This window comes from Agelaius phoeniceus, chromosome 33 (assembly GCF_051311805.1).
Source record: "Agelaius phoeniceus isolate bAgePho1 chromosome 33, bAgePho1.hap1, whole genome shotgun sequence".
Taxonomy (NCBI): Eukaryota; Metazoa; Chordata; class Aves; order Passeriformes; family Icteridae; genus Agelaius; species Agelaius phoeniceus.
The window spans coordinates 3,259,251-3,267,624 of NC_135297.1; positions in this window are offsets into that span (position 1 = coordinate 3,259,251).

An 8,374-nucleotide genomic window follows, 5' to 3' on the forward strand; every position below is an offset into this window, starting at 1 on the left:
GTATCATGGCCACTTCTTTTGGCTTTTGCACACACTATAGTAGTTGACTGATTTCTTCTTTGTACTTAATAGGAGACCTCTGCCAATAACATCCCCTTTCCTTCCATATGGCTCCATGGGCATGTATTATTTTAAAAGCATATTTTAAATCAGTCCATATGTTTACCCTTTTTCCCTCACAGATTCCTAGATAAAGTCATTAATTCTGCTTTTAATGCTGGTGTGTTAAAAGGTAAAGTCTGGTCTTCTATTCCCTGGGTCAAGATTCCTGCTGCACACCCAGCTGCCTGTTTTCTGTTTCTTATCATGCTGCTCCCACCGTTGCACAGGTCCTGTTCTGGGTCCTGGATAAAATCACTCTCAAGAACCCATCTGCCAGAACAAACTTGTTCAGTGGTTACCAGGTAGTCGTTGCACAAAGGGCTCCGGGCTTCTTTTGAAGACCGGAGAAACATGGCCAGGGTATAAAACATGGGTTACCTTAAGCACTGTCATTACCTTACCTTTTACCTTACCTTACCTTTTACCTTACCTTACCTTGCCTTACCTTGCCTTGCCTTGCCTTGCCTTGCCTTGCCTTAACCTTACCTTACCTTACCTTAACCTTACCTTACGTTACCTGTCCTGCTCCTGTAGGGCAACCTGCTACTTCAGCATCCCGCTGGCAATATCCAATGTCCTCCTTTTTGTTCCAAACCAGCTGTTCCCATGTGGGGTACACGTATTTTAATCTTTTGTCACAATATCCACTTTCGTGCTTCCTGCATTAAGAGCTCTGCAGTGACTGCTGCTCTCAAGAATTGAGGTCATCCTGTTCTGTCATTGTCCAGTTGTTTGGAAAAGTACCTCACAGGCTGCTTCCATGACCCCAAATGCTGTGCCAACATCCTTAAGGCCAGGAACACCTTTCGTGCACAAATATCTCCAATGGTTTAATTAATATTGGGAGTCCCAATGGAGGGGTTGGCATTAAGTCTCTTTCTAGGGCTTTAAAGGCCCTCTGACTCTCAAGGAGGTCCTGTGATCCCTCCGATCCATTGAATTTCAGGATTGTGTTCCACCTGGGCCACCACAACTTTTACCAATAATTGGTAAAAATAAAAAGCTCCTTAACACCAAGGTAGCATTAAGAGGTAGCATTCTTTGTTCAGTCAGATGCATGAGGGCTTAGCTCCTCCAAAATATCATGTACAGGAGTGCTGACTACAGGAAAGTTCCTGTTTTTAGACTGTATTTTGCATACATATTCATTATCCCAGAATAAACATACTGATGATAATCATTTCCCCAAAATCATTCACATATTTCCCCTCCCCTTTATGTATGTGTTCTTTTGTCCTGGGCGTCTCTGGTGGTCCTTGGTGTTTGGAGACGCCAATATTCCAGTTGACCTGGCTGAGTTGGCAGGACACTAGGGCTGGTGAACTTCTTACACAAGGGGCATTGTGCAGTTCATGGGCCAGTCTGTTTTGAAGAATGAGCATGTGTGTGAGCTCACCAAGTGTGAACAATTTATCATCTGGTAACAGAACGGGCAATGGCCTTGAAGTGGGAAGGGCTGCGGGGTGAACTCAGGGACCATTGTTCCAAAAGACACCACACCACTGTTTTCACCGGCAGGCAAAGGTCACCTGGGGGCCACCTACCATGGTGGGACCAACCACAGTTACCCCCCACAGTGGTCCCAGGTACAGTATCTCCAGTCATGGGGGTCCCAGCTATGGTGACCCCTGTCATGGTGGTCTTAACCATGATGGCACCAACCACCATGACCCCCAATCTCCAGTCTGTCACCCCAGAACCTCCCAGTGTGGGCCTGGGAATTCCAATATAGGTCAGGGACCCTCAGTGTCACCCTAAAATCTCCCCCTGTGCACCTAGGGCCCACTGGTAGTGGACTGTGGTAGAGTCCCTGTTGTTATGGACTGGTGTCTTAGGTTGGAAGATTTAACTGGAGGTGTGTGTATTCTATCACCATCTATTAAAAGTAGAGCAGTTATCTTCTGTTAATTGAGCAGTTTTCTTGATCTCTTCCACAACCAATCTTCCCTCCAGACAGACATCTTCTCTTAATGGGCCAGTAAGCCTCACTGCATGACTGATAAAATTACATCATCCCATTGTGAGATGCTCCACCCAGAAGAGCCAAGCATTCCTACATGGATATAATCTGAGATTTAGAACACCACAGTTGAGCTTTTCCCACTAAATTTCCAAAAGAGCAGCTTTCTTCTCCACTGGATTCCAAGAGGAAGACCAGGCCCATCTACACCACCCCTGGACCTTCAGAAGAAAACTCCACCCTTCTACAGGATCACTGCTCCAACAGAACCACACCTGTCACTACAGGAGGACTGCAGCCACCATTTAATGGGACTGCTACCAGCACTCTGACCCACAGGATGTCGGGTCATATTCTGACTCTCTCAGTGCTGTTTTATATTATTATTGCATTTTTTATTTTATTTTTATTTTCTTTCCTAATAAAGAACTGTTATTCCTACTCCCAGATTTTTGCCTGAGAGCCCCTTAATTTCAAAATTATAATAATTCAGAGAGAGGGGGTTTACATTTTCCACTTCAAAAGCGGCTCCTGCCTTCCTTAACAGACAGCTGTCTTTCAAACCAAGACTACTGGTTTAAACACAGAAGACCCAAGAAAATGAAGTCTCTAAATAAAATGGATCAAACCCAGAAATGTTCAAAATACCCAAAAAACATGATTAAAACCAAATGAGGTTATGTGTTTGTCCCAAAAATGTGATATATTTTATTTAATAGTAAAAGAGGCAAAGATAAAGAAAGAAAGAGAGAAAAGGAGAGAAAGAGAGAGAGAAAAAGAGAGAGAGAGAGACAGAGAGAGAGAGAGAGAGAGAGAGAAAGAAAAGAAAGAAAGAAAGAAAGAAAGAAAGAAAGAAAGAAAGAAAGAAAGAAAGAAAGAAAGAAAGAAAGAAAGAAAGAAAAAGAAAGAAAGAAAGAAAGAAAGAAAGAAAGAAAGAAAGAAAGAAAGAAAGAAAGAAAGAAAGAAAGAAAGAAAGAAAGAAAGAAAGAAAGAAAGAAAGAAAGAAAGAAAGAAAGAAAGAAAGAAAGAAAGAAAGAAAGAAAGAAAGAAAGAAAGAAAGAAAGAAAAAGAAAGAAAAAGAAAGAAAGAAAGAGTGGAGGGTGGAGGCACAGGGAGAGAGCGAGAGTGGTTAGGTAGAAATATATCACCCTTCCAGGGGTCCCAATGACATCTTGTTGTTCCCCTTCATCTGGTCTTCTTGGTGGTAAGAGTCCCCCACCACCAGCACTGAAAAGTACAGAGTCCAATGATTAATTGTAAGATATATTAATTATGAGAATATTATATGTTTTATGAGATTAATATACATTTTGGGCAGGTGGGAATGCCCATGTGCCTCCCTTTCAGGGGGCCAGTTTGACACTGTCCGTTGCAATACTGTGGATCTGTTGCATCATGCTGCAGTGCTCTGGTGCAGGGACTGGGGCCTTTTAGGGGGCACCTTTGATGGGCCATGACACCCCTCTGCTGTCCTACAAGAGGATGAGCTTTTCCCCTGTGTAATATATGTTATAAAGTAATTCATGCTTAAGGGGAGAATGTATAAAATAAAAATTGTAAAAAAAATCTAACATCCAATGAACGTCTGACTACAAGCAATCTGGAGACAGATTACCACATTGGAATTAGGAAACTCCTGGTGGCAGCAGGAGAACAATGCCTCGTTTACTAATGAAAGAACGTTGCCAGCGTGGAGATGGGCTTCTTCTGGAACCCAAGGGTGATCATCACTTGATAGATATCATCAATCAAGATAACCGAAGTCGGGCCAAGGAACATACATCTGAATACGCAACTTCCCCTGACATGATCCGCGCCTGCCACTACTCAGGAAACAGTGATTGTCCAGCCCTGCACAGTGAAAGAAACCTTCATACATATGTGGGGTTACAAAAGAAATCGGGGTACCTCTGCCTCAGGCATAAAAAACTGTATAAAACAGCCCTGCTGGAAATGGCATTCGTAAACACAGGGAGATCTGATGCAATAGAGGTCAGATCTAGGTTTACTCAGTGCTGATCCTGGGCTCGATGCTGCCTCTTTGACTGTAGTTTTTGAGGACCATATTTTGGTCGCAAAAATAAAATCTTTCACATTTCTTAATTTGGATTTCTGGCTGATCATTTATAACACCTGGGTGAAGGGGCCTCTCAGTTGAGCTGGTCTGCACAGTGGAGGGTGGGTGGTCACTGTGTGAGATGCAAAGATGTGTTTTGTGTCAGGTACAAACAGGCGAAGTGTGTACTTGTGAATGCAAAATGTGTGGACATCGACAATGGGATAGTTGCAAATTCTAATAATAACTGATGAAAATAAAGCACGGAAAAAGGCCTTTGAACCTATCTTTTGTTTGCAATCAACCCTGGTTGATTTAGGAGCATTGGAATTAAGGTGTTAAGCATGTTGCTTTTTGCTTGCATTTAATCCATAAAAAAGCTCTGCAATAATAACCTTTTGAAGTATAATTTTAGAGTATTACTTGTATCCTTGAAACTATAGCTTTAGAATATATATATAGGAAATATGCTTATCTCACGCCTTATTGAAGCAGAGAAAAACAGCTTGAGAAAGGAAGATGAACATCACCTCAAGGATTTATGGTTTCGACCAAAGGGAAGCTAGACATCACTGTTATGAGATTTATAGTCTCTGCAATTAAAAGGCGGACACATCTGGGGAGCTGGACTCCACCAGATGGGATTCGTCTTTCTTCTTTTGGAAACTGGACCATCACCATCTGGGGATACACCTTTGAAAATACATCCTGAGAAATTAAAATCACAATAGTGTATAGAATTGTGATGTAATAATTTGGAATAAAAATTGCTGATGAGTAAATATTAGAAATAGAAACTGTTGAAAAAAACTGATGAGTACCCCTATAAATACCTGTAACCCTCAATTATCGGTGTGCAGTTGGAGGGAAAACTTCCCCCACTGTACCCAGCGCTGTATTGCTCATACTTTACCATATTAAATAATAAATTGTTTACTGCTTGAATATTGGCCTAGTCAAGCTTCTTATTCACAACAACTGTACTTCTGATCAGAGGTTTTTCCACTACACACCCAAAACCGCTTTCCATCCCACCCTTTGGTTCGAGGGTGTGTTTGAGCCTGGCAGCTGATAGCTCTGGGGCTGTGATCTCCACCCACAGAAGGTGCTAAGCTTGATCCCTCTGTGAATGTATTGTTCTCCATCAGCCCAGACCTGAGTTACTTTTATCTTATCTCCAGGGCCTTAGACAGGAGGCCTATTCAGGGTGTAGTAGTCTTCTGAGCAGCTTTTATACAGATTTCCTATAATAGAAAAAAGTCCTTGATGAAGGAGTTTAAACTGTAACTTAAAACATTTCAATCTCCAACACCAGTATGGAGCTGGGACATCCCAGTATGGGCCTAGGACCCCGGGTGTCACTCCAGAACCTACCAGTATGGGGCTGGCACCTGCCCAGTATAAGCCTGGGACCCCAAACTCACCCAGGGGCCCCACAGGGGTCCCCAATATCCTCAGGGGTCTCCACTCCTCTGCGTGGCTGAGGAGGAGGACGATGACGGGGGAGACCTTCATGTGTCCAGGCCTGGGGGAGTGTGAGGGGATCCCCTATCAGCCATGTCCTCAGGTCCCCTGTGACCGCTCCATCTTCCCCATGTCCCCAGAGTCTCCATATCCCCCCATGCCCCTCCATGTCTCCTCCAATGTCCTCAGTGTCCCCAGTGACCCCCCACCATGTCCCTTTGTCCTTCCTATGCCCCTCACGCCCCCCCTCCATGCCCCCCCTCCATATCCCCATGTCCCCTCATGTGCCCCATGTCTCGTGTGTCCTCACTGGCCTCCCGAATTCTCCTGTGTCCACTATGTCCCACGTGTGCCCCCATGTCCCATATGGCCCCATATCACCCATGCCCACCAGTGTCCCCACTCACTGCACTCCCATGGTCCCAGTCTGTCCCAGTGCTGTCACTGGAGCCACTTTATGCCCAGGGAGGGGACAGGCTGGGGGTGGGGGATGACATGGGACACCCCCAGGTGGCACCACCCAGGGCCCCAGGCAGTTCCGTCTCTGCCCAGACTGCAACTGGGGGGGACTGGAATGGACTGGGATGGACTGGGGAGGACACTGAGGTGGGGGCTGGGATGTGCTGGGGGACACTGGGAAGGCTGGAGGGGACACTGGCAGGGGGCATTGGGTGTGACAAGGATTCAGTGGGAGGCACTGGGGGGGCTACAGGAACATACTGGAAGACACTGAGAATGTTGGAGGGGCACTGGGGAGGGAAACTGGGAGGGACTGAGATGCACTGGGAGGCACTGGGGGATGCTGGGACATACTGGGGGGGGCACTGCAAGGCTTAAGAGGGCACTGGGGGGACACTGAGTGACACTGGGATGCAGGAGGAGTGACCAGGAGGGACTGGGACAAACTGGGAGGGATTTGGGAACACCATGGGGAATAGTGGGGGAGGACTGGAATGCACTGGGAGGGACTGGGGACAATGGGAGTGTACTGGGGCTAGTTGAGGGGGGCTGGAAGAGACTGGGGGGGTGTCCTGGTTCAGGGCAAATTTGGGAGAGAAAAGCATTATACAGTCAACCCAGGACAGGGGAGTAGGAGGCTGTTATACTGGGAGATACTGGGAGGCACATGGGGGGACTGCGGGGTGGGTATTGGCATGTACTGGGAGGAACTGGGGATACTGGTGAGGGGTCACCTCCAGGTGTGCCGCAGCACACACCTCCCCTGTGGACTCGGATGTCCGGGAACCCCCTCGCCTCCCCCTCCCCGGCACCAAACATCCGGGTGCCCCGCCGCCCTTCCCTCCCCGTGGGACTCCGGCGTTGGGAAATATTGACCGACGGGGGGCGGGGGAAGGGGGGACACGGAACCGCCCGCGGCAGAACAAGGTGGGACCAGCCCCCCCCCCTCTCCCCACTGCCCCCCAGCATATTCCCACACTCCTGTTTTCCCAGAATTCCCAAGATTTTATCCCGCATCACCCAAACGCAAACGGCGTTTTCTGTCAGGTTTTATTTTGAGGGCGAAAGCATAGATCTGAGACTTCTAAAATTCCGGGTTTTCCGGCTCTGAGGCTGTTTGAGGCTGACGTCAGTGATAGGGCGCAGCTACCCAGGTGAAATGTCAATTTTCCACATCACTGGATGGGAAGAAAGGCAAAATCCAGGGGGACTTTTTGGTAGTTTCCCCCAATTTAGGGGTATTTTCCCCCATTTCTGGACTTGTTATGCCCATTTTTGAACTCTTTCCCCCCTGTTGTTGGCCTCTTTCCCCAGTTTATGAGGCTCTTCCCCCTTTTTTATTCACTTTTCCCCTGTTTTGGACTCTTTTCCCCCCACCTTGTCTTGTGCTTCTCTGCCAGTCCTCTTCCCCCCTTTGTGGGGGGCTCTTTCCCCCGTTTCTGGTGTCTCTCTTTTTTGTCTTTTTCCCTGTTTTTTGTGCTCTTGCTCACTTTTTAATATTCCTTTCCCCCATTTTGGGGTCCTTCATTAATTTTTGGTTTCTTTTCCCATCCCTTTGAGTTTTTATTCTAATTTGGGGGATTCTTCCCGCATTTTTCCTCCCTATTTTCTCCTTTTTTGATATCTTTTCCACTTGTCTAAGTTCTTTTCCTCTATTGGCTCCTTTCCTCATTTACAGGTCTCTTTTCTCATCTTTTGGGGTTATTTCCTGCCCCCCCCCCCCCCCCCCCCCCCCCGTGCTCTTGCTCCCTTTTTTTTGGTCTCTTTTCCTGAATTTTGGGGTCTTTGGAAAGCTAAACTTTCCCCAGTTTTGGCTCTTCCCCTCCTTTTTGGTCTCCTTTCCCATGTTTTTGGGGCTTTTTTTCTCCCTTTTGGGGAACTCCTTTCCCCCTTTTTGTTCTCTTTTCCATCTTTTGAGCATACTTTCCCTTTTTTAGGGGAGATTCTTTCCCTCTTTTTTAGGCTATTTTCTCCCCTTTTTTGGCACTGTTCCCCTAGTGCCACCCCAAGACACCCAAATCCCCCCAGTCCCTGTCCCCCAGTGTCCCCCTGGTGTCACCCACCTGGGTGATTGTGGATGTGACAGCCTGGTCACATCTAGATAGAGAGAAAGCTAGATAAGTTTTCCCAGAATTGGTCTGTGGAGCTGTAGGGAGCTGGAGACAAACAATGATAGCCAAATATTAAAACAGCCTGCAGGTGGTTTTTTTCTGTTTTTCTCATAAGATTGTTTACAAATGGATGTCTTGTTAATTATCCAATTAGGTGAAATGTATTGATTAAGTGACCAATCAGGTGCCCACGTCACCCCTGCGGCGCCCAGTTCCACCAGA